Genomic DNA, 22,544 nt, shown 5'->3' with positions numbered 1-22,544 from the left:
TGTGTGTGTGTGTGTGTGTGTGTGCGTGTGAGAGAGGGGTGTCAAATGAACACACACTTTACAGCCCCAACTTCCTGCTATGTCTCCGCAAGAACCAGAGTGTGAGATCAAGGCTATAGCTTCTGATCCCAATAGCCTGTACTGTAGTACTCAATAACAACTATCACAACAAATCTGTAATCATAAACATATAAAAGCTGGTTCAGGAAGGTTAAAGTGAAGTCAACCTTCAATAATGGCAGCTGTCAATGGCCACCTAGGTCATTCTCCAGAGGGAGCCTTAAGGACTGTACTTAGACCAGGTACAGCTACATTAACCTCTCCTTCAGCCTCTGCCAACGTTTTTATGCCAAAACTTGGAACCTGGTGGGACTCTAGGTGTCCGTCTCCAGGCTAGACTAGAGGAACTAACACCGAGGAGTGATTTTAGCTCTTGTTCTAAACGTAGGTGATTTTCTACAGAGGATCACTTTCTCTATATGCTTTTTCTTCAGTCGTTGTTAGTAAACTAATCTGGGCCTCGGCTCTGACGGATAGGAGACTTTTAGTTGCACGTTTAGTTACATTCATATACCACCAACCCAGGTTTAACGATTGAATGATCCCCAGTTAAAAACAGGACTAACCTGGTTTATAAGTGAACGATCCTTTGCTACATCAGGATATCCTCCGATCCTCCTGCCCTTTGATTTACTGTAAATGAATGGACAGAGAAACACACACACATATTACATAATATTGAAGTTAATATTGACATGGGCTGAGGCAGTGTGGATTCAGTGATGGTTCATTGACAAATGATGGTTGATGGTTCATTGAGAATGGCCTAGATAAGCACAGGCAGGTCAGCAAATCCCATAGACGGGTTGGTTGTTTAGCAACAAAACTGCCGGGTGCGCAACTATGGGGCAAAACAGACGGGGTTGGTTTAGATTGTTGATAACATATCAACTTTATTTAGTCTCCATAGGTTTATTGAAGAAAAAAAAATACATTTGCTCAATGAGCACTTGTCTTGCAAATACATTGTTAGTTGTTGGTTAGCTAGCTAGCACATTTTTTTGCTATTTTAGCATTGGCATGAAATCAGTCCAAACACCTCAAAATAACACATATAAGAACAAGATAAAACTAGCTGAAACGAGCCACATACGATTCCCCACATGGCAGCTTATTGTCATTGTTGCTAGCTATGTGATGGGTCAGAAGTTTACATACACTAAGTTGACTGTGCCTTTACACAGCATGGAAAATTCCAGAAAATGATGTCATGGCTTTAGGAGCTTCTGATAGGCTAATTGACATCATCTGAGTCAATTGGAGGTGTACCTGTGGATGTATTTCAAGGCCTACCTTCAAACTCGGTGCCTCTTTGCTTGACATCATGGGAAAATTAAAAGAAATCAGCCAAGACCTCAGAATAAAAAATGATAGACCTCCACACGTCTGGTTCATCCTTGGGAGCAAATTACAAATGCATGAAGGTACCACGTTCATCTGTACAAATAATAGTATGCAAGTATAAACACCATGGGACCACGCAGCCGTCATACCGCTCAGGAAGGAGACGCGTTCTGTCTCCTAGAGATGAACGTACATTGGTGAGAAAAGTGCAAATCAATCCCAGAACAACAGCAAAGGACCTTGTGAAGATGCTGGAGGAAACAGGTACAAAATTATCTATATCCACAGTAAAACGAGTCCTATATCGACATAACCTGAAAGGCCACTCAGCAAGGAAGAAGCCACTGCTCCAAAACTGCCATAAAAAAGCCAGACTATGGTTTGCAACTGCACATGGGGACAAAGATCGTAATTTTTGGAGAAATGTCCTCCGGTCTGATGAAACAAAAATAGAACTGTTTGGCCACAATGACCATTGTTATGTTAGGAGGAAAAAGGGGGAGGCTTGCAAGCCAAAGAACACCATCCCAACCGTGAAGCACGGGGTGGCAGCATTATGTTGGGGGTGCTTTGCTGCAGGAGTGACTGGTGCACTTCACAAAATAGATGGCATCATGAGGCAGGAAAATGTTGTGGATATATTGAAGCAACATCTCAAGACATCAGTCAGGAAGTTAAAGCTTGGTCTCAAATGGGTCTTCAAATGGACATGACCCCAAGCATACTTCCAAAGTTGTGGCAAAATGGCTTAAGGACAACAAAGTCAAGGTATTGGAGTGGCCATCACAAAACCCTGACCTCAATCCTATAGAAAATTTTTGGGCAGAACTGAAAAAGCGTGTGCAAGTATGGAGGCCTACAAACCTGACTCAGGTACACCAGCTCTGTCAGGAGGAATGGGTCAAAATTCACCCAACTTATTGTGGGAATCTTGTGGAAGGCTACCCGAAACGTTTGACCCAAGTTAAACAATTTAAAGGCAATGCTACCAAATACTAATTGAGTGTATGTAAACTTCTGACCCACTGGCAATGTGACTATTAAACAATTTAAAGGCAATGCTACCAAATACTAATTGAGTGTATGTAAACTTCTGACCCACTGGGAATGTGACAAAATAAATCTCTCTACTATTATTCTGACATTTCACATTCTTAAAATAAAGTGGTGATCCTAACTGACCTAAGACAGGAACTTTTTACTAGGATTAAATGTAAAGAATTGTGAAAAACTGAGTTTAAATGTTTTTGGCTAAGGTGTATGTAAACTTCCGACTTCAACTGTAACTAACTACCTGCTAACCATGTGTACTTTAATAACATTCATAACCACAGTCATAATCACCATAATTAACTTACATAATTAATATTGTGTTTTCTGGTCAGGTCAGGACTTAATTAGAAAATGACTCTTGTCCTTTATGTTTGGTATCGAGTTTGTCTAAAAAATGTGCTCTTAAAACAGCCATAATCATGTTGGTAACCCAGATCAAGTAGCCCCCTGTCCCCATCTTTCCTTTCCCTCCAACCCAGTATTTTATTTATTTTTTATTTCACTTGGCAAGTCAGTTAAGAACAAATTCCTATTTTACACCCCGGCCAAACCCTCCCCTAACCCGGACGATGCTGGGCCAATTGTGTGACGCCCTTTGGGACTCCCGATCATGGTCGGTTGTGATACTACAGACCCAGGTTCGATCCCAGGCTGTGACACCTCTAGCACTGAGATGCAGTGCGATAGACCGCTGCGCCACTTGGGAGCCCAGTACAGTCGTGTCCCTCTAATGACATTATGTAGCCTAGTGTCCCACCTCTGTCCGAGCAGGTGAAAGTGTTAAGGGGTGGTGAGGTGAAGAGGTTTTGATTTCAACCTAATCAGCAGAGTCATTTGGGGGGGGGGGGGGGTCTATTGGATATATATGGTGCTCTTTGGTAAAGGGTTTAATTGGCCATTGAAAATATAACACACTTTCCAAGTCAATGGACCATCTACTGTACAACATTGTAAGTACACCCAACTGTACTTAACTCAAGCACTCTTCCGTCTCCCTCCATACACCACTCCTATGTTGAAATAAGGAGTCGGTGGATATGAAGTAGAGGTTGAAGGTAACTCCTGAGGTCTACTGGGGTGAAGGGGGAGGGTTACAGATCAAACATCTTCACATCACTGATTCACTTCCATATCAGAGGCAGAGGGCTGTCATTACATGGCCATGGATAAACACCTCCACTACTTTAGCCTGCTACGTTAGGTCGTAAACATGCCCTGGACAACTCTGTTACTATCAATATCAAAACATACAAATCACTTCGAATAGGACACCAACACACTGTGTCCTTTTGGACAGCAGACCAACGTACGATCTGTAGTCCATGAAGAATTCTGGACGCCCACACATCAGGGTTGAACTCTCAGGCAATGACGAGTGTGGTGAGTAGGGAGAAAAAGGACACACACACACACACACACAGCAATTATGTTCATTGTATTCCCATCCGGTTGTAGAAAAAGCATCTTAGTTTTAGTCATCTGGTTCTATCATATCTGATGGTGAACTGACATGGTATCTGACCCTGCTCTGCCCCAACGTACACATGGATGTATAGACATGGATGTTCTTTAGATTAGAGCGCAATGAGGTGATGTTATCAGTGGAGGCAGACGCAGGGACAATAAGGGTGGCTCCTGTGTTTTCACCGGGAGAAGAAGCTGGGAAAATAGAGGAAGGGTGTTTCTTGAGGAGAGAAAGTCACACTCTTAATATTTCCATGTGTGTGTGTGTGTGTGTGTGTGTGTGTGTGTGTGTGTGTGTGTGTTAGTTTGAGAGTCCATCAATGTCCCAAGACCTGAGTCACAAAATTCTTTGGAAAACAAAGATCAAAAGCTTCCTAGCCACACACACACGCAGACACACAACCCAAATGATATCCAGCCCTAGGGTAACCCCCTGCCAAACTAGATTTAGCACCCCTCATTCCGGGAACACTCCCCAATCCTAGTGAGAAACCACGTCAGTGCTCCTCACCACCTCCAACATGTGTATGCGTTTGGCACTGTGACAGAGACGGCAATAGAAAAACATAGATAATATAAAATGACCCCGTAATCTAAGTATTTACAACATATCCACTAGGGTTGGGCGATGTCAACTTGTGTTATCGTGAGTATGTACTCATAAAACATTGTGATATATGATAGTATCTCCCCCTATTGGCCAACCCGTTTTTGTTTTATTACAAAACAAAACAAAAAAACGTGCATGCTACAACTGGATGAATCATGACAAAAGATAGTTGTTGAAAGCCTGGACAGAGGCTAAGTACAGGAAAATATTTTATAAATTCTTTTGATGGTGCTTCAGCATGGAACAGGTTTGTGTGTCTGTCTGTGCACATGACAGAGCAAAGCGACAGTCGACTGATGAGGAACAGGGTGCCTTGCCATAGTGAGTTTGGTTCTAAATCATTGGCTGGATAGAATCAAAGTCTACCGTCTACAGAACTGGATAATTTGCCACATCTGCCTCTTTTCATATTTCTTTGTTCAATCTATCATAAAGCTGTGATTGAGATTACTCTAGGCCTATAGACTCTGAATTGTATTCTTGTTCTTTTTGAAAGCGGCACGTTTAAGACAACACCTTCTTTGGCTATTAGAATATTTGGTAAATAGGCTACGGTTCATAACTTTAACTTGTCTTAAAGCTTTTATGATAGGCCTAGTAGGAGGATAGGTTATTGGCCATTTGGTTTTCAACCTCGCATGGAGGGATTTTCCTGTCCCGCATGGATAATTTCTTTCTTAATAAACTTAAACTACAAAGCCAGCCCGATTGCGTTAGCTCGGGTCCTTATTCCAGCATACCCGGAATATACAGAGACAGAGGAACCGAAACAAGCAAACAGAGCTAACAATAAACGTCATTTAAAATAAGAATGAAAGCTTTTCTGCATATTCCTTATACCATTCCAAACTGTTACTGAGGGGAGGTAAGAATAATGTGTGTAATGTATGAAGTGAGATCCCTAAGTTAGCAATGTGGGTCAACACACAAGTTAACTTAGCTGAAAACGGAGCAGGGGGAGATGAGTGTGTGTGTGTGGGCGCGTTCGCTCACCAAATGCTGCCCGCGGCCAGTGACGGACTTCTCCGTCACAGTTAGCTAGCTAACGTTACTGTTTCATACCCTCTCGACTGAGGTGAATTAGCTAATTAGCTAGCTAGTAGCTACGACAGCCAGTTCAGCTCTAGCCTCCAGCTATCTGTCAGATAGTGATATGAGGTGGCTATTATTATCTAATGGCTGTTGTTTGTATGGAAATGTTTTGTAGCCTTTGTTTTGTCCTGTTTCAACAGAAGTAAATGGACTTGCCTAGTTTTCAGCAGTTGATGTACCGTTAGAGCTGGCCAAAAGTTGGCTAGCTCTCTCTCTCTCTCTCTCTAATATCTAGCTTGCATTTTTTTTTTTGCCTCAATCACACTAGACCTGAATCAAACGATGAAACGTGGCCAAATGTGGCCAAATGATTGAAGGCCGATATTCAGACGTTTTTTCTGTGCAATGCGAGTTTTCATTAGAGTCAGTGTAGTAATGTAGCATTATTGATATGTCAGTTTCCCTAGCTAATTCCTTACTTTTCACACGGACACAGTAGCTAATAAACAGCTCTACAGGCTTCACTGTCATGGTGCACAGTCAGTCAGTACACAACACTATGCTCACCATGTCTTAACAGGATCAGATGGTGACAGGTGTCCCAGCAGGGTCAGACAGCCGGAAGACCAGTCTACGGAGCTCAGGTGAATTTTACAGTATATTAACAATATCAGTGAATGATACAAAGTTACATCTTGACTTGAAGGGTAGACCTATAGTAGCTATAGTAGAGCAGCCTAAGCGTTAAGCTACAGTCTGGGATCTGGGAATAATGGGAATTTTAATTGTTGAACCATTGATTCTATTCTTGGATAATATAAATGTATAAATGTACTGTACACCAAGTTATTCTTTGTCGTGCTTCATTTAAGCATAACAGATGTTGACAGGGGTCTCAGCAGGGTCAGGCAGCCAGGAAGGACAAGTCTGTGACGGACCTGAGGTGAATTTGTGCAGATACAACACTTTCTCTCTGTGCAGCAAACACTGGACAAGCCGGATGTTTAAAGACTGCATTTTCCCGATGACACAACATGAAAACACTCAAATGTGAGGAAGACCTGGTATAAGATATTGATGATGAATGGCTACAGATGTGTTTGAATTCCCAGCCACGTTCATATAATCTCAGACATAAATTACTACAGTTGAAGACCACCCACATAACGTACTCTATCCCAGTGAAACTGAATAACACGCACTCAGAAATGTCATTCCCCTGCTGGAGATGTAAAAGACAAAAAGGGGACAGGCGGTGGCATTCAGAAAGTATTCAGACCCCTTGACTTTTTCCACATTTTTGTTACATTACAGCCTTATTCTAAAATTGATTAAATAAAACATTCTCCTCATAAATCTACACACAATACCCCATAATGACAAAGCAAAAACAGGTTTTTAGAAATGTTTGCAAAAGCAGAAATACCTTACTTAAATAAGTATTCAGACCCTTTGCTATGAGACTAGAAATTGAGCTCAGGTGCATCCTGTTTCCAATCATCGTCCTTGAGATGTTTCTACAACTTGACTGGAGTCCACCTGTGGTAAATTCAATTGATTGGACATCATTTGGAACGGCACACACCTGTCTATATAAGGTCCCACTGTTGATAGCGCATGTCAGAGCAAAAACCAAGCCATCAGGTCAAATTAATTGTCCGTAGAGCTCCGAGACAGGATTGAGTCGAGGCACAGGCCTGGGGAAGGGTACTAAAAATGTTCTGCAGCATTGAAGGTCCTCAAGAACACAGTGGCCTCCATCATTCTTAAATAGAAGAAGTTTGGAACCAACAAGACTCTTCTTAGAGCTGGCCGCCCGACCAAACTGAGCAATCAGGGGAGAAGGGCCTTGGTCAGGGAGGTGACCAAGAACCCGATGGTCACTCTGACAGAGCTCCAGAGTTCCTCTGTGGAGATGTTAGAACCTTCCAGAATGACAACCATCTCTGCAGCACTCCACCAATCAGGCCTTTATGGTAGAGTGGCCTGATGGAAGCCACTCCTCAGTAAAAGGCACATGACAGCCCGCTTGGAGTTTGCCAAAAGGCACCTAAAGGACTTAGACCATGAGAAACAAGATTCTCTGGTCTTATGAAACCAAGATTGAACTCTTTGGCCTGAATGCCAATGTCACGCCCTGGCCTTAGTATTCTTTGTTTTCTTTATTATTTTAGTTAGGTCAGGGTGTGACATGGGGAATGTTTGTGTTTTATCGGTTTTGGGTGGTATATTGGTAAAGGGGGTGTTGGGTGTAGTGTATGGGTTTGTGTTGAGTGTATGTGTCTAGCTGTGTCTATGTTGGGTGTAAGTTGTCTAGGAGAGTCTATGGTTGCCTGAATGGGTTCCCAATTAGAGACAGCTGATTTCTGTTGTCTCTGATTGGGAGCCCTATTTAAGGTAGCCAATAGGCTTTCGTTTGATGTGGGTAATTGTCTATGTCTGAACGTTTGTAGCCTGTATGTGCACTACGTTTATTAGCTTCACGGTCGTTTGTTTGTTTTGTTAGTTTTGTAAGAGTGTTTTGTTTTCGGTTCTCCTTCTTCTTAATAAAAAGAAGATGGCTTATTTTCCTACTGCTGCGTTTTGGTCCGTCAATCCTCCACACGATCGTGACAGAATTACCCACCAATACAGGACCAAGCGGCATGTAAAGCGGCAACAGGACCCACCTACACAGGATTCTTGGACATGGGAGGAGATACTGGATGGTAAAGGGGCCGTGGGCACAACCGGAGAATATCGCCTTCCTCGTGAAGAGCTGGAGGCAGCTAAAGCCGAAGGAGGCGATATGAGGAGGCAGCACGGAGACAAGGCTGGAAGCCCTGAGTACAACCCAAAAATTTCTTGGGGGGGGCCTTAAAGGGAGTGTGGCGAAGTCAGGTAGGAAACCTGCGCCTACTCCCTGTACTTACCGTGGAGAGCGAGAGTACGGGCAGACACCGTGTTACGCAGTAGAGCGCACGTGTCTCCTGTACGCGTGCATAGCCCGGTTCGGTACATTCCAGCTCCACGTATCGGCCGGGCTAATCTGAGCGTTGAGCCTTATGTCATGAAGCCGGCCCAACGCATCTGGTCACCAGTGCGTCTCCTCGGGCCGGCGTACATGGCACCAGCCTTACGCATGGTGTCCCCGGTTCGCCTACATAGGCCGGTGCGGGTTATTCCACCTCCCCGCACTGGTCAGGCGACGGGGAGCATACAACCAGGTAAGGTTGGGCAGGCTCGGCGCTCAAGGAGCCAGTACGCATGCACGGTCCGGTATTTCCGGCGCCACCTCCCCGCCCCTACCCAGTACCACCAGTGCCTCCTCCACGCACTAGCCCTATGGTGCGTGTCTCCAGCCCTTTACTACCAGTGCCTAAACCACGCAACAAGCCTCCTGTGTGTCCCCAGAGTCCTGTGCGTCCTGTTGCTGCTCCCCGCACTAGCCCTGAGATGCGTGTCCACAGTCCGGTACCACCAGTTCCGGCACCACGCACTACCTAATGTGCCTCCCAGGGTCCAGTATGCCCTGTTCCTTCTCCCCGCCACTAGCCCTGAGATGCGTGTCCCCAGCCCGTACCACCAGTTCCGGCACCACGCACCAGGCCTACAGTGCGCCTCAGCCGGCAAGAGTCTGCCGTTTCGCACAGCGATGCCTGAACTGCCCGTCTGCCAAGCGCCATCTGAGCCTCCGTCTACCCAGCGCCATCTGAGCCATCCGTCTACCCAGCGCCATCTGAGCCATCCGTCTGCCCGAGCCATTAGAGCCGCCCGTCTGTCCCGAGCCGTCAGAGCCGTTCGTCAGTCAGGAGCCGCTAGAGCCATTCGTCAGACAGGATCTGCCAGAGCCGCCAACCAGACAGGATCTGCCAGAGCCGCCAACCAGACAGGATCTGCCAGAGCCGCCAACCAGACAGGATCTGCCAGAGCCGCCAACCAGACAGGATCTGCCAGAGCCGCCAACCAGACAGGATCTGCCAGAGCCGCCAACCAGACAGGATCTGCCAGATCCGCCAAACCAGACAGGATCTGCCAGATCCCAGCCAGCCACTGTGCAGCCAGACGTCAGCAGCCAGTGCAGCCAGATCCGTCAGCCAGCCATGAGCACCAGATCCGTCAGCCAGCCATGAGCAGCCAGATCCGTCAGCAGCCATGAGCAGCCAGATCCGTCAGCCAGCCATGAGCAGCCAGATCCGTCAGCCAGCCATGAGCAGCCAGATCCGTCAGCCAGCCATGAGCAGCCAGATCCGTCAGCCAGCCATGAGCAGCCAGATCCGTCAGCCAGCCATGAGCAGCCAGATCCGTCAGCCAGCCATGAGCAGCCAGATCCGTCAGCCAGCCATGGGCCGTCCTCAGTCCGGAGCTGCCGTCCCTCAGTCCGGAGCTGCCGTCCCTCATCCGGAGCTGCCGTCCCTCATCCGGAGCTGCCGTCCCTCAGTCCGGAGCTGCCGTCCCTCAGTCCGAGCTGCCGTCCCTCAGTCCGGAGCTGCCCCTTATCCTGGTGCTCTCCCTTATCCTGGTGCTGCCCCTTATCCTGGTGCTGCCCCTTACCCTGGTACTGCCCCTTAGTCCGGAGCTGCCCTAGTCCGGAGCTGCCCTTAGTCCGGAGCGTGCCCCTTAGTCCGGAGCTTCCCCTTAATTCAGTGGGTTAATGTGGAGGGGGGTCATTTGGAGGAAGCTAAGGAGGCGTTAGTGACTGTGGTGGGGGTGGGGACCACGACCAGTGCCGGAGCCGCCACCGTGGAAGGAAGCCACCCAGACCCTCCCCTAGACTGTGTGCTGGTGCGCCCGGAGTTCTCACCTTAAGGGGGGGTTATGTCACGCCCTGGCCTTAGTATTCTTTGTTTCTTTATTATTTTAGTTAGGGTCAGGGTGTGACATGGGAAGTTTGTGTTTTATCGGTTTTGGGTGGTTATATGGTAAAGGGGTGTTGGGTTAGTGTATGGGTTGTGTTGAGTGTATGTGTCTAGCTGGTGTCTATGTTGGGTGTAAGTTGTCTAGGAGAGTCTATGGTTGCCTGAATGGGTTCCCAATTAGAGACAGCTGATTTCTGTTGTCTCTGATTGGGAGCCCTATTTAAGGTAGCCATAGGCTTTCGTTTGATGTGGGTAATTGTCTATGTCTGAACGTTTGTAGCCTGTATGTGCACTACGTTTATTAGCTTCACGGTCGTTTGTTTGTTTTGTTAGTTTTGTAAGAGTGTTTTGTTTTCGGTTCTCCTTCTTCTTAATAAAAAGAAGATGGCTTATTTTCCTACTGCTGCGTTTTGGTCCGTCAATCCTCCACACGATCGTGACAGCCAAGTGTTATATCTGAAGGAAACCCGTCACCATCCCTATGGTGAAGCATGGTGGTGGCAGCATCATGCTGTGAGGATATTTTTCAGCAGCAGGACCTCAGACTGGGGTGAAGGTTCACCTTCCAACAGGACAAGGACCCTAAGCACACAGCCAAGACAACGCAGGAATGGCTTCGGGACAAAGGCGCAGCCAGAGCCCAGACTTGAACCCGATTGAACATCTCTGGAGAGACCTGAAAATAGTTGTACAGCGACGCTCCCCATCCAACCTGACAGAGCTTGAGAGGATCTGCAGAGAAGAATGGGAGAAACTCCCCAAATACAGGTGTGCCAAGCTTGTAGCGTCATACCCAAGAAGACTTGAGGCTGTAATCGCTGTCAAAAGGTGCTTCAACAAAGTACTGAGTAAAGGGTCTGAATACTTATGTAAATGTCATATTTCAGTTTTTTATTATTTGCAATAATGTCAAAACTGTTTTTGCTTTGTCATTATGGGGTATTGTGTGTAGATTGATGAGGAAACAAAACCATTTAATCTTAATTTTAGATTAAGGCTGTAATGTAACAAAATGTGGAAAAAGTCAAAGGGTCTGAATACATTCCYAATGCACTGTATTGGCACATGTCAAGGTCTTTGTAAAGGCTGGCTGAATTATGAATTTTCCTTTCTCCCTGTTTTTGTTTGCTTGGAAATGTTGATAGTGGAGACTTCCATCAGAAGAAACTGTGTAACCAAGCATTTATATCGGCTAAAAAATGCATCGCAATTAATTGGAAGGTTGGTTATCCTCCAACAAATGTCACAATGGATGGCAGAAATGTCAAGGTATGTCACTAGGATTTGATTTATTACAATATTAAGGTTATGCTAGTCAACTTTCATAAGGTCTGGATGCCTTATATGGAATACAGTACGACAAAAAGGAGTCTGTATTGAAACCCTTATTTCCATGAGTTTGCCTACAACTCCAGCACCTGCGGAAAGTACCTGCATGTGCATAAGTTCTTCAGCTTTTGTATTGAAAACCTGCCCACGTCAGGGGCGATACCTATTTAGGCAATCCCTAGCTGCTGGGCTGCTCAGTCCTGGGACTGGGGGTCTGCCGTCCTGTGGGTTGTCACTCTGGCCTTGGCCTAACACACCCAAAACCAATCATGAACATTTCACTAAGATCCTAAAGCTGAGTGGGGTGTGTTAGGTTGGGGCGCTGCAGGGTGGTGGACCCCTAGGGGCAGGACGAGCGACCCAGCTATATTGTGTGCAAGTAAAATGAGCTTTACAGTACTATTAGGCCTGTACTTTTGTTTCCAAACCTTTCCCTTGGGAATAAAAAAAAAAAGAAGGTGGGAAGGAAATAGTGTTGGGAGAGAGTTGAGTTATTGACTAGACTGGTTGGGGTCTGGCGTGCAGGCAGCTTGAGCTGGCTGGGCGGTTTGACTGAAATTTGACAGAGGATGTCTTAAAGACAATCAAAAGTATTCTTACTTTTTAAAAAAAGAATCATTTTTCATTTGTTCAGCTATTGGTTAAAGGTGCAACACAATATAGATTTTTGAATTACATTTGATCTAGTTCAGTCATCAATCACTAAACATATTTAATAATGATCTCGTACCTAGCTTGATGAATGTGTGCAGTTTTGCTTCTTTTTTGCTGTTCTAAATAAAGATGTCTAGAAGGGCCATGGGTCATATTGGATGGTGTAGAAATGCAAGAAATGGGCTTTAGATGCCCCCCAAAAAATTATGGTGGAGGACCCCCCGCCCGGTTATGTCCCCCCCCCCACTTCTAAAACCAAAGTTGCGCCCCTGGCCCCAGACACACTACTGCACCCACACCCTGATCAGAGAGACACAAATACACACACATTTATGTTACAGCAGAGCATGGTAGACAGCATGTACCACCAGTCTAGAGGCCAGGATCAGGGCAGCACAGTACAACACACACACACAAAACTGCAGTAACACACTGCACAAATAAAACGGACCCCTACTACACAACACCATTCAATTAAGATGTGTGTAAAACAGAACTAACATGCCATTACACCACATGGAGACTAGGGCAGGAACCCAACCGTCTGTTACACAACTCTAATCATAACCTTGAAAAGCCTCCACAAAAGGAAAAGTGATCCTGCTCACACAGATTGTGTATTTTTCCTGAGAGGCAAGTCTTTGTAATCCAATCCTTACTCTCCACTCTCATTCACTCATTGTTAATACAGCGGTGTGTGTATTGGGGCCCCTACACACACACACACACGGACGGACACAGACACACAGTCGGCCAGCTCTCCACAACTGTCGCCAGGTGCTGGGCAGTTGGGCACCTAACATGGGGCCTAGAGTGAAGTGAGACTGCTGGGTAAATCTATCTCCTTCATCCATGGTTCTGTCTCTGAATAGAGGAGTGACTGCCTCACAGCCACAGGTATGTGGGTTCTTTCATAGACGGACGGAGAGAGAGAAAAGGAGGGAGGCTACGCCTCACCTACTGTACTCCCACCTTTCCATTAATGCCTGTACATAAATCACAGACGGCTTAGGGCTGTTTGGCAGCAGGGTTTCAATGGAGGACAGGGTACCATTACCGGTGGCCATTTTGACATCACTTTTAAAGTCAAAAGTTTGGACACACCTACTCATTCAAGGTTTTTTCTTTGTTTTTACATTGTTAAATTATAGAATAATAGTGAAGACATAAAAACTTGGAAATAACACATAACACATTTGATGCAGTACTCCATCACTGTCCTTGTTCAAATAGCCCTTACACAGCATGGGAGGTGTGTTTTGGGTCATTGGCCTGTTGAAAAACAAATTATAGTCACACTAAGCGCAAACCAGATGGGATGGCGTATCGCTGCAGAATGCTGTGTGCCTTGAATTGTAAATAAGTCACCAACAGTGTCACCAGCAAAGGCACCCCCACACCTCCATGCATCAAGGTGGGAACCACACATGCGGAGATCATCCGTTCACCTACTGTGCGTCTCACAGAGACATGGCGGTTGGAACCAAAAATCTCAAATTTGTACTCATCAGACCAAAGGACAGATTTCCACCGGTCTAATGTCCATTGCTTGTGTTTCTTGGCCCAAGCAAGTCTCTTCTTCTTATTGGTGTCCTTTAGTAGTGGTTTCTTTGCAGCAATTCGACCATGAAGGCTTGATTCACGGAGTCTCCTCTGACCAGTTGATGTTGAGATGTGTCTGTTACTTGAACTCTGTGAAGCATTTAAGTAATGATGGACTGTCATTTCTCTTTGCTTATTTGAGCTGTTCTTGCCATAATATGGACTTGGACTTTTACCAAATAGGGCTATCTTCTATATACCAACCCTACCTTGTCACAACAACTGATTGGCTCAAACACATTAAGAAGGAAAGATATTACACAAATTAACTTTTAACAAGGCACACTTGTTAATTGAAATGCACTCCAGGTGGCTACCTCATGAAGCTGGTTGAGAGAATGCCAAGAGTGTGCAAAGCTGTTATCAAGGCAAAGGGTGGCTACTTGAAGATATTTAGATTTGTTTAACACTTTGGTTACTACATGATTTCATATCTGTTATTTCCTAGTTTTGATGTCTTCACTATTATTCTACAATGTAGAAAATAGTACAAATAAAGACAACGCCTTGAATGAGTAAGTGTTCTAAAACTTTTTACTGGTACTGTTTATATACACTGCTCAAAAAAATAAAGGGAACACTAAAATAACACATCCTAGATCTGAATGAATGAAATATTCTTATTAAATACTTTTTTCTTTACATAGTTGAATGTGCTGACAACAAAGTCACACAAAAATTATCAATGGAAATCAAATGTATCAACCCATGGAGGTCTGGATTTGGAGTCACACTCAAAATTAAAGTGGAAAACCACACTACAGGCTGATCCAACTTTGATGTAATGTCCTTAAAACAAGTCAAAATAAGGCTCAGTAGTGTGTGTGGCCTCCACGTGCCTGTATGACCTCCCTACAATGCCTGGGCATGCTCCTGATGAGGTGGCGGATGGTCTCCTGAGGGATCTCCTCCCAGACCTGGACTAAAGCATCCGCAACTCTGGACAGTCTGTGGTGCAACGCGGCGTTGGTGGATGGAGCGAGACATGATGTCCCAGATGTGCTCAATTGGATTCAGGTCTGGGGAATGGGCGGCCAGTCCATAGCATCAATGCCTTCCTCTTGCAGGAACTGCTGACACACTCCAGCACATGAGGTCTAGCATTGTCTTGCATTAGGAGGAACCACGAGCCAACCGCACAGCATATGGTCTCACAAGGGGTCTGAGGACTCATCTCGGTACCTAATGGCAGTCAGGCTACCTCTGGCGAGCACATGGAGGACTGTGCGGCCCCCAAAAGAAATGCCACCCCACACAATGACTGACCCACTGCCAAACCGGTCATGCTGGAGGATGTTGCAGGCAGCAGAACGTTCTCCACGGCGTCTCCAGACTCCTGTCACGTCTGTCACATGTGCTCAGTGTGAACCTGCTTTCATCTGTGAAGAGCACAGGGCGCCAGTGCAAATTTGCCAATCTTGTGTTCTCTGGCAAATGCCAAACGTCCTGCACGGTGTTGGCTTGTAAGCACAACCCCACCTGTGGACGTCGGCCCTCATACACCCCACTCATGGAGTCTGTTTCTGACGTTTGAGCAGACACATGCACATTTGTGCCTGCTGGAGGTCATTTTGCAGGGCTCTGGCAGTGCTCCTCCTGCTCCCCTTGCACAAAGGCGGAGGTAGCGGTCCTGCATGCTGGGTTTGTTGCCCTCCTACGGCCTCCTTACGTCTCCTGATGTACTGGCCTGTTCCTGGTAGCGCCTCCATGCTCTGGACACTACGCTGACAGACACAGCAAACCTTCTTGCCACAGCTCGGCATTGATGTGACCCATCCTGGATGAGCTGCACTACCTGAGCACTTGTGTGGGTTGTTGACTCCGTCTCATGCTACCATAGAGTGAAAGCACCGCCAGCATTCAAAGTGACCAAAAACATCAGCCAGGAAGCATAGGAACTGAAAAGTGGTCTGTGGTCACCACCTGCAAACCACTCCTTTATTGGGGGTGTCTTGCTAATTGCCTATAATTTCCACCTGTTGTCATTCCATTTGCACAACAGCATGTTGACATTTATTGTCAATCAGTGTTGCTTCCTAAGTGGACAGTTTGATTTCACAGAAGTGTGATTGACTTGGAGTTTACATGTGTTGTTTAAGTGTTCCCTTTATTTTTTTTGAGCAGTGTATATATCTCGTGAATCACTCATAAGTTTGAAAAAAAATCTAAATATTGTTTTTAGGCCATATCGCCCAGCCCTAATGAGTCTTTTGCCCTGTTAAAACACAGTCCTAGGGGCAGTCCAAAACAGAGGCTCATTTGAAGTATCCATCACCTAGGCTAACAAGTGAATGCAGTTGGGCATTGGTAAAATAGGAAAAATACTTTGCAAACAACTCTTGTAAGTGCACAAATAAGTAAATACCACAGTTCTGGTACTGTAGCTCCCCTCACATTTACCTCTGTCCTCATAACATACAGCTGGATACATTGTCTCACAATTCCTACCTGCAAAAGGACCTACCCGCAAGGACAACCGGTAATTAAGTTAAAAAATATAATTTTTATTCAAACATTCTGGCTTGTAGAGAAACTTTCCTGATCGAAACACTAATTTATGCCTGATGTAGAATTCAATCAATCCAAATTTGTGTTTCAAGGCTACCTCTCTCATTTTGTCTCTCTCTGTACTTCTCTCACTTTCCCCGTATCCTTCTCTCATTTATGCTTCTCTCACCCCCCTCCCCCTCCCCTCCCCCCCAACACCTGTTGACATTCCTTTTGCATATTTCTCTGAGTATTGTTTATTTAACAGTGCGGCGCTGTTATTAAACCTTTTAAAATGAAAACCCCTTTATGGTGTGTGTGTGTGGGTGGTGTTGTAGTGAGTATGGGACATGAGCAGGTTATATGGCTTCTGTGGCCCTCAGCTCGTGACTGTGCTGCTGTCTCAGACAGATATTAAAGTAGCATGCCCCCACAGCTGGTCTCTAGTCTCTCTATCGGTCTCTCTGCTGCTCCATGGCTTTTACTTTTTACTACCCCCTTTAATGAGCTCCCGTCTCACCATGCACTGAATCACACACAAGCGCTCTCTCCCAAACAGACACACGCATACACACACAAACGCACACATCCTCCACACACACATACACACACAAACGCGCACACACCCACATCCTCCACACACACACACACACACACACACACACACACACACACACACACACACACACACACACACACACATTATTTAGGAATGTAGTGGAGCAAAAGCAAAAGTTGTCAAAATTATAAATAGTAAAGTACAGATACCTCAAAAAACTACTTAAGTAGTACTTTTAAGTATTTTTACACCACTGCTCACAGGAACTTGAATACCCTGCTCTATTAAAGACCACCAGCTCCATCCCACACAGGAAGTCAGTCCAAACGCTGTGTTTTCTCCCAGAATGCTTTACTGGAGCAGAGGCTCGCCATGGAAACGGTGTCCTTGGCGCGGAGATGCACGACTTAACGGGCTGGCAGGTTAAAGATTAACGGTTGGGCAATAAAACAGCTCTCAGTAAAACACACACACGCACAAACACGCAGACACACGCACAAACACACGCAGACACATACACTCAGCCACGCATACACATCCCAGCAGCGATGAGTCCTGTCAACTCTAACACAGCTTAATGATGGGAATGGCAGAGCAGAACGCTGGGTAACGGATGGCTATCCAGTGTTTATGAGGAATTTAAAGATGATTCCTAAACAAGCTGCTCTTTTGACTTAAAACTCCACCGTATGGAGCGGTGCTGCTTGGTGGTGGAGTGGAAAGTTACCAAACCTCAGAGGGACCGAGGAGAAAGAGAGACACTGAGGTTCCCTCTGCCTGTGCTGTGTGCTTGGCGTAACCTCGTGGTGCTATTAAGCTCTCACGCAATAAACGGATTTGTACCTGTAATCAATTCGCTATAATTGTCTGAGGTTTGTCACTGGGGAGAGTGGAGGTTGAATGAAATTGAGGTGCGTGGAGTTGTGGGTTTGATTCCCCCATAAGGTTTCATTRGTTGAAAATAGGTTGACTTAATAGTTTTGGAATAAACCACCAGCTAAATTACGAACTACCAAATAACCATACAATCATGAGTTTATCCTGAAAACATTACCAGACTAGAGGAAAACTCTGGTCCTAGTGGCCCTCAGTGGGACGTTACCTTGGAGACTGAAGCTGGAGACTGAGGGTGGGTCTCATGCAGGGCCAGGGTAGTGAGGATAGAGATGATTGTCTCCTGGGGCCAGAGGGTGCCTCTCGACCCTTCTCCATCCCTCTCCTTTCCTTCCTTCCTGCCTCCTCTCTTCCAGCCACCTCAGGATCTCTCCCCGGGCCAGCTCACAGTGTGCGAGTACTGCAACAGACACCCCAGGAGCAGGGGTCTTCGCAATGTGGTTCCCTCTTCCTCCATGCCTCACAGCGTAGGGCTCTCCACGCTGGCGCTGAGTGCACATGTTTACAAGGAAGTCCAGTGTCTCCTCACGCAGCTCCTTTATCTCTGAATTTGAGGGAGACAGAAACTGAGTATATTAGAGAACTCATTGGCACACAACTGACAAACACGTAGGGAAGGGAGGTGCTGCCAACCCTCTGGGGTCTCGTCAACAGGTGAGGGGTGTACCGCCTTGTTGTACTCTGTTGGAATGGCTCATCATGACTCATTCCGTCTGTCCGGTCCAGGCTCCAATGGCTGACAGACGTACAATGACCACAAATGTACAAACACCAGTTTCCTCCAAAACACAGCCTTACAGCACTACCAGGCCGGTTATTGGTAACTCAATATTATTCTGTAGCTCCATTCCCCTCCACCCCTAAGCCTTACTACAAACGCCCCAAAACTGTCCATCCATGACATCTCACATGGCCTCTGACGACCAGCTCAATTAGTTTAACACACATAACTCCTCCTCTTTTTCCTCATTCTCCTCTTATTTGTCCCCCCCCCCCCACAAAAAAAAATGACGCAACAACAGTGCAACTCAATCTGGCCCCTGAGCGCCGCTCAAGATGGGCCGGACAAACGGGCGGGAAACGTCGCATTCCCCCGGAGACGGCCTAGGTTTACCGTGGAACCAAATCCTCAAAAGGGATTGGCTGCCACGAGTGGCCCGTAATAGCCATAATGGGAGGACAGTAATGATGAAGGGATGAGAGAGGTGGGAGAGGGACTGGGGGGATGAAGATGACTGGAGAAGATTGGGAGCATATCAGAGAGAGAGAGAGAGAAAGCGGGGCTGTCTGGATTTGGGGGAAGGGGTTGTATGTCGACGGGATAGGCCGGTTGGGGTTCGGGAAAGGGGTTGCCAAGCCTTTCCTCTCAGTTAAACCCGCATGTAAAAGCATACACATGCATGCACGCTCAATCAAGACGTTACACAACTCAAGTGTACCAGAGTCTCACACCCCCCACACACTGGTTCCTGGCAGAGCTGGAGGGAAGTGAATGGGAGCAAACAGGGAGCAGCCCAAACTCCTGACTCTGGCTTCCCTTTCAACTAGCTCCAGACACTCATTATACCAGCTGTGTGTGTGTGTGTGTGTGTGTGTGTGTGTGTGTGTGTGTGTGTGTGTGTGTGTGTTGTGTGTGTGTGTTTTTGTGTGGGGGTTTGTGTGTGTGTGTGTGTGTGTGTGTGTGAGAAAGAGAGTCATCCATCTCTCTGATGGAGAGAGAGAAACATCATTAGGCAGAGAGCAGAGCTGTTTTTATACGGCATTTATTAAAATAGCTGAGACTCTGGGGGGGGGGGGGGGGGGGGGGGACAGAGACATAATTAAATATGGAAATTAAAGGCGTTCCTCTACTGGCCACACTGGGCCAGACGGGCTGTGTGTGTGTGTGTGTGTTTATAAGGTCCAGACAGTAGTCAGAGGAAACACACACGGTCATACAGAGACCTGCTGTCACCATGACCACGCAACCACAGTACGACCATCAACCAAACTCAAAACAGACCAGGGGCACACTGACTGACCACTAGTTCTAAATGACTCAATAGCCCGTCCAGTTTAGCAGCGAATCTTATAAAAAAACACTAATCATAACACAAAATAACAGAAACATACAAACTATACAACAATATTTCTCCCCTCCCTCCTCAAAAAATGTAAATGACAAAAATCTTAAAATAACCAAAAACCAGCACACGCAAAACTGAGAAAAAAACTAGCGTTTAACATGTGGACAAGGGGTGATGGTGTGAGGGAGTGTATTAGAGAACTATATTAGCATTATACACTACATGACCACAAATATGTGGACACCTGCTCGTCGAACATCTCATTCCAAAAACATGGGCATTAATATGGAGTTGGTCCACCCTTTGCTGCTGTAACAGCCTCCACTTTTCTAGGAAGTCTTTCCACTAGATGTTGGAACATTGCTGCGTGGACTTGCCTCCTTTCAGCCACAAGAGCCTTAGTGAAGTCGGTCATTGATGTTTGGCGATTAGGCCTGGCTCACAGTCGGCGTTCCAATTCATCCCAAAGGTTTTCGATGGGGTTGAGGTCAGGGCTCTGTCCAGGCCGGTCAACTTCTTCCACAACGATCTTGACAAACTATTTCTGTATGGACCTCGCTTTGTGCACGGGGGCATTGTCATGCTGAAACAGGAAAAGGCCTTCCCCAAACTGTTGCCACAGTGGAAGAACAGAATTGTATAGAATGTCGATTTCTGTACTTTTCACTCTAATGGAACTAAGGGGCCTAGCTCGAACCATGAAAAACAGCCCCAGAGCATTATTCCTCCTCCACCAAACTTTACAGTTGGCACTATTCGGGCAGGTAGTCTTCTCCTGGCATCCGCCAAGCCCAGATTTGTCCGTCGGCCTGCCAGATGGTGAAGCGTGATTCATCACTCCAGATAACATGTTTCCACTGCTCCACAGTCCAATGGTGGCGAGCTTTACACCAGTCCAGCCGACATTTGGCATTCCGCATGGTGATCTTAGGCTTGTGTGCGGCTGCTCGGCCTTGGAAACCTATTTCATGAAGCTCCCGGCTAAAAAGTTATTGTGCTGACGTTGCTTCCAGAGGCAGTTTGGAACTCATCTGGCATCTGGCAGGCCGACGGACAAATCAGTTTGGAACTCAGTAGTGAGTGTTAGAACCGAGGACAGGCGATTTTTACGTGCTATGCACTTCCGCACTCGGCGGTCCCGTTCTGTGAGCTTGTGTGGCCTACCACTTCGCGGCTGACCTGTTGTTGCTCCTAGATGTTTTCACTCCACAATAACAGCACTTACAGTTGACTGGAGCAGCTCTAGCAGTGCAGAAATTTGACAAACTGACTTGTTGGAAAGGTGGCATCCTATGACGGTGCCATGTTCAAAGTCACTGAGCACTTCAGCGGGCCAGTCTACTGCTAGTGTTTGTCTATGGAGATTGCATGGCGGTGTGCTCAATTTTATACACCTGTCAGCAACGGGTGTGGTTGAAATAGCCAAGACCACTAATTTGAAGGGGTGTACACATACTTTTGTATATATAGTGTATATGTGGGTCTATTAAAAACACAGGTCTAATATTTAAACAGAAATGAAATCACAACATTTGCTTTAAAAGGTAGACTCAGCTAAATTACAATGCCACGAGCAGCACCGCAGATATTGAGAAGAGCGAGATGTAGGGCCATATGAAATCTGTGTTGCGGAGAACGCAGAAGGAATCACGGAATCCAGACATTAAAATGGAATTAAACAATATTAAAACACCTATTGAACTTTTAAAAAATTAAATAATTGGTCCAAGTTAATCATAAAACATGAACAAAACGCATCAGTGATTCATATTTTCTGCAATCACATGAGCGCTACACAAACATCACTAACCAAACAACGGTCTCTTATCTGGTGTGGAGTTCCAAATTAAGCAGCAGCAGCTGAAAAGATGAGCTCCTACAAATATTGAAATTTAAATGTTTTTTTAGAGTAAAGTACATCGAAAAAATCTAAAGAAAACTGCAAACTGAATAGGAGACCAAACAAGCAGCAAACAAAGAAGAAAGGCTTTTGAAAAAGTAACAATTTTTCATAAAATTATACCGTTTTCTTAGCTAGCTAAGTTGTTTACCTGTTGCTAGGCAGTTGCTAGGGACATTCCTGAAAGAAGCTAGCTAGCTAACAAGGAGTGTCTAGTTGGCAGAAGAGAAGAAGGGACAAAGAAGGGACAAAGTGGGACAAAAATAAGGACAGAAGAAAAGGAAAGCATTAAGGTGAAGCAGTCCTCTAAAGCACACAAAAGACAATAATACAAGAAACAACACTTCTATTGCCTCTCCCTCTACGATACGCACTCCCGGTTTGGTTTGGAGCGAGTAGTTGCATTCCGCTTTGCTCCACAGGTAGTATTACAGGTAGTATTACATTTCATTTCATTACAGTACAACAGTTTGATTTGTTTGATCTTAAGCTGGCTACATAGCCGTCTTTGTATCCAAGATAATGTGTAGTCTAGAGTAATTGTCGAGGTTACCTACCAGTTAGAGGTTACCTAGCCAGCTACACTTTCAAACAAAGTCAACAACGCACCACTGCTAGCTAGCCTATTTCACCAGCCAGCAGTACTATATCA

The 22,544-nt window shown here is 45.8% G+C and overlaps 1 long non-coding RNA gene across 1 annotated transcript in view; it reads right to left on the bottom strand.

Moving 5' to 3' along the window:
* The window catches only part of LOC111977704 (uncharacterized), a 38,428-nt gene that overhangs the window by 2,433 nt on the left and 13,451 nt on the right, over window positions 1-22,544 (bottom strand). The window contains exons 2-3 of the long non-coding RNA XR_002879073.2: window positions 18,135-18,470; window positions 627-693 (exon numbers count right to left, since the gene is read on the bottom strand). This is a non-coding gene — a long non-coding RNA (uncharacterized lncRNA). The remainder of the gene's footprint in view (window positions 1-626; window positions 694-18,134; window positions 18,471-22,544) is intronic.

This window comes from Salvelinus sp. IW2-2015, linkage group LG18 (genome assembly GCF_002910315.2).
Source record: "Salvelinus sp. IW2-2015 linkage group LG18, ASM291031v2, whole genome shotgun sequence".
In the NCBI taxonomy this organism is placed as follows: Eukaryota; Metazoa; Chordata; class Actinopteri; order Salmoniformes; family Salmonidae; genus Salvelinus; species Salvelinus sp. IW2-2015.
Note: the sequence above shows the minus strand (reverse complement) of the source record. Positions and strands in the feature narration are given on the sequence as shown.